At 46.2% G+C, this 4708-nt stretch overlaps 1 long non-coding RNA gene across 1 annotated transcript; it reads left to right on the top strand.

Annotated features, from left to right (window-relative positions):
* The first annotated feature begins 1263 nt into the window (after positions 1 to 1263).
* Positions 1264 to 3102, top strand: LOC111735744. The gene is made up of 2 exons (XR_002778955.1): positions 1264 to 1385; positions 2506 to 3102. It is a non-coding gene; the product is annotated as an uncharacterized LOC111735744 (long non-coding RNA).
* The last annotated feature ends 1606 nt before the right edge of the window (positions 3103 to 4708 follow it).

Here is a 4708-nt window from a genome sequence, read left to right as displayed (position 1 = left end):
GTGGGTTGACAGGTAGTGAATAGGAGAAAGATGGACCTTTGTGCCCTATGACAAAATGAGGAATGGGATTTGGGGCTTAAAAACCTTGTATTTTGGCATTTCGAGGCTGCTCCTTTGCAAGGACAGCCGCCGGCTAATAAACTGTCTCCTGGTTAAGAGCACTCAAGTTGGGTCTGGTTATTCTGGACACAACATTTGGAGGCCCCAGCGAGATCTTCTCGTTGTGGGAAAATTGATCAGTGCACCGGAGCGTTGGACCATTTGCGGTTGGGGAGGCCTCTAGGGCACTTGCCCTAGCCCGCCGCCTGTGGTTTCTCGCTTTGCGGAGCACGATCCTGGGAGTGCTGAGGCAGTTTCTGGTAGGGGGCCCAGGGACCGTGCGGACGTCGGACGCGACAAGTAAGTCGGCGGTCGACTGAGACTGTGACGACAGTTTTCTCAGTCCTGTTCTGGTTTGTTAGTCTATGTCTGTCTTGTTTTGTTTTGCTTCGTGTGCTTTATTGTGGAACTATGGGACAATCACAGGGCAAACTAACTCCGTTACAGTGCATGCTTAACAACTTTAAAGATTTTCGTCGTAGGGCAAGGGCCTATGGTGCTTCAGTAACCCCTTTTGATTTGCAGCGCTTTTGTCAATTAGATTGGCCGACCTTCGGAGTAGGATGGCCCTCCGAGGGATCATTTAACATGCAGACTGCATTCCGGGTTCGAAGTGTGATTTATGGAAAACCTGGGCATCCCGACCAAATTCCTTATGTTGATGTTTGGATTGATGTTGTTTCTGATGCTCCTAAATACTTACAGAGTTGCAGTCATGCACCCGTTACTGTAATGGCAGCCATACCCCAGGGTTTTAAGAAGCCCCCACCGGTGTTGCAGGGACCTCCCTCAGAGGATGACTGGTATCCGCCACCCTATAATGGAAATGGGGGTAGACGTCCTCCTCCGGAGGGACCGGGACCTCCTGTAACCCGGTCTAGGGGTCACAAGCCACCTTCCCCTGATTCAACCTCCCTGAAAAGAGCCAGTATCTGTTCAAGCCCCATTGAAGGTGATTCCAGGAGGTGGCGGGGAGCCTACTGTCACCTACTCGCCATTCAGTACTAGTGATTTATATAATTGGAAATTGCAAACGCCATCCTTTTCAGAGAAACCATAAGGACTAACCTCCCTTTTAGAGTCTATTTTCTTTACCCATCAGCCCACTTGGGATGATTGCCAACAGCTCTTACAGGTCTTATTCACTACTGAAGAAAAGGAAAGAATTTTGCGGGAGGCAGCTAGAGGAGTAACAAACCCAAATGGGCAGCCTACAGCAGACTTAACCAGGTTACAGGCTGTGTTTCCGACTCAACGTCCCCAGTGGGATCCAAATACAGATCAAGGTAAGGAGGCTCTCCTAAGGTATCGCCAGTTTCTGCTACAGGGACTCCGGGCTGCTGCACGTAGACCAATAAATCTGTCCAAGGTAAGTGAAGTAATTCAGACTAAGGACGAGTCACCTGCAGCATTTTTGGAAAGACTATTATAGTCTTACTGCTTATATACACCTATTGACCCGGAGGACGCCAACAATAGAAGAGCCATTAATTTGGTCTTGTTAGCCAGTCGGCCCCTGACATTAGAAAGAAGTTACAGAGATTGGAAGGTTTTGAGGGAGAAAATTTATCCAAATTATTAGAAATAGCTCAGAAGGTCTTTAACAATAGGGACGGTGTGCAAAAGGTCATGTTTGTGGGACAACAAGGAAACTGACCTCCTTAAAAAAAAAAAAACCCTAACCATGGAGGGGGACCTAGCAACGAAGAAGGCCAAAATAGAAAACCCAGGCTAGGAAGAGACCAATGTGCTATTTGCAAAAAGAAAGAACATTGGAAGAATGAGTGCCCTGAAAAGGAGCAACCAGGAGGTGAGAAGAAAAAAGGCCCCTCATTCTTTTGGAAAATGAATAGGGGCATCAGGGCTCTTATCTAATGAGCCCCCGAGAGCCCAAGGTAACTTTGCAAGTAGGGGGCAAACCTGTGAACTTTTTAGCTGATACTGGTGCAACTTACTCAGTTTTAACAGAAACTGCTGGTCTGTTATCCAAAGAAAAGACTGTAATTCAAAGAGCCACTGGGAAAGGGAAGGCATACCTGTGGACACAGGCAAGATTTACTGACTTGGGAAAGGGAATCATCACGCATTCGTTTTTAGTTATGCCTGAATGTCCCTTTCCTTTGCTCGGAAGATATTTGCTCCAGAAATTGAAAGCCACTATTTAAGCGACCAGTGGCATATCTCTCAAAGAGACTAGATCTGGTGGCTGGAGGAAGGCCTAGTTGCCTGAGAGCACTAGCTGCTACTGCTATATTGACCAAAGACACTTTAAAATTGACCTTGGGCCAAAATATTGAAATTGTGGCTCCACATGCAGTTGAAGCCATGCTGCGCAGCCCTCGTGAAAGATGGATTTCCAACGCCCGGATTACTCAGTACCAGGTACTGTTGCTTAATCCCCCACAGACCCAGTTTTTGAAAACTGCAGCCCTGAACCCTGCCACGCTGCTCCCGGATGATGACCCGCAGGCTCCATTGCATCACTGTGTTCAGCACCTTGAGCAGGTAACTGGACTACGGCCAGACTTGAAGGATGAGCCGTGGCCTAATCCGGATGCGGTATTATTTACCAATGGAAGCAGTTTTGTATCCGACGGAGTAAGGTATGCCGGGGCAGCCATAGTAACAGTCAGGGATGTGATATGGGCACAGGCCCTAAGCCATGGGACATTGGCACAGAGGGCTAAACTTATAGCTCTAACACAAGCTTTACGGTGGGGAAAGGATAAAACTGTAAACATCTATATTGATAGTAGATATGCCTTTGCAACGGCACATGTACATGGAGCCCTGTACAAGGAAAGAGGACTATTGACATCAGGGGGAAAGGAAATTAAGAACAAGGAGCAGATTTTTGCTCTTTTGGAGGCTATCTGGCTACCTAAGAAAGTGGCTATTATCCATTGCCCCGGCCATCAAAAGGGGAAGGAGCGGTAGAAAAAGGAAACCGCTTGGCAGATAAAACAGCAAAGGAAGTAGCCAGAAAACCAGTGGGGACTAACGTCATAATTGGTCCCCTTCTTGTGCCCCCCTTGGTACAGGCTCCAGACTATAGCCCCCAAGATATAGAGTTGGGGAAACAACTGCACGGGAAGTTTAAACATGGGTGGCTTTGGATTCCAGATGGAAGGCCGGTCCTCCCTGCTGTGCTTGGTAACACCTTAATTAGCCAGATGCATAATGCTACCCATCTTGGAGGAACTAAGTTAATTGAACTGCTAAAAAGAGACTATTATATTCCTGGACTAACCTCAAAGGCTCGGGATGTGAGTGCACGATGCCCAATATGTGCACAGGTCAACTCTCGCCCCATCCCAAAGGAAAATATCGGCACTCGATTAAGAGGACAAGCTCCTGGAGAGCATTGGGAAGTGGACTTTACAGAAGTTGCTCCTGGCACTTTTGGATTTAAATATCTTCTGGTATTCATTGACACCTATTCTGGATGGACTGAGGCCTTCTCCACAAAGAAGGAAACTGCACAAGTAGTAGCTAAGAAATTAATTACAGAAATAGTGCCTCGATTTGGCTTGCCCTTATCATTGGGGTCCGACAATGGCCCGGCATTCATTGCCCAAACAAGTCAAATGTTAGCTAAAGTATTAGGGATCAATTGGAAATTACATTGTATTTACAGACCTCAGAGTTCAGGACAAGTAGAAAGGATGAATAGAACACTTAAGGAAACTTTAACTAAATTTAAGCTGGAAACTGGGGAGAATTGGGTGAGCCTTCTTTCCTTTTGCTTTGTTATGGGCCCAGTGTACTCCATATATTATGGGAATTTCCCCCTTATGAAATAATGTTTGGGAGACCTCCCCCTTTACTCCCTAAAATTGAAATTGAAAAGGTTACAATAAGTAATAATACAAGTCTCCTTAAGTCTCTACAGGCCTTGCAACAAACCCAAAATCAAGTCAAGGGCTTGATTAAAGCTGCTAGACCGACTCCGGGGACATCACAACCTCACCCACATCATCCAGGCGATTGGGTGTGGATAAAGAAAATCCAGCCTGCTAGCCTAGAGCCCCGGTGGGATGGTCCGTTTCCAGTAATCCTGACCACACCAACGGCTGTCAAAGTTGCAGGAAAAAGACATTGGATTCACCATACCCGCCTTAAGACAGCTCAACCTCCCCCGGAGACAGAGAAATGGAAGGCAACACCCACAGAGGATCCACTCAAGATAAGACTCTCGCGGGAATGATTATAATTGGGTTAATTGTTATCAATAATGTAAAAGGGAACCCTCATCAACCTCAACAGGCTAAATGGGAATTAATTAAATCAGAAACAGGCATTCCCATATTAGTAAATCAGACTATGTACCAGCCTACATTTCATGTGGATTTGTGTGATATATTAGGAAAGAAATTTAATTTTATAAGTGATGCTAATTTTTTATCTGACCCCTGGTATGGTTGTGGCAGGGAGGACAAAGAAAGAGGTATTCAACAAGTACAGTTATATATGTGTCCCAGAGAAGGCCAAAGCACTTGCCATAAGCTAAACCAATATTATTGTGGACATTGGGGTTGTGAGACCATAGCCCCTTGGAAGAACCCTAACGGACCCCTTTCTGACTCTTACACGACCTAGTCAGTCTTCC

The sequence above is a fragment of the Pteropus vampyrus genome, unplaced genomic scaffold (assembly GCF_000151845.1).
Source record: "Pteropus vampyrus isolate Shadow unplaced genomic scaffold, Pvam_2.0 Scaffold1000006430, whole genome shotgun sequence".
Classification (NCBI taxonomy): Eukaryota; Metazoa; Chordata; class Mammalia; order Chiroptera; family Pteropodidae; genus Pteropus; species Pteropus vampyrus.
The sequence above is the reverse complement of the archived record's forward strand: the minus strand, read 5'-3'. Positions and strand labels throughout refer to the sequence as shown.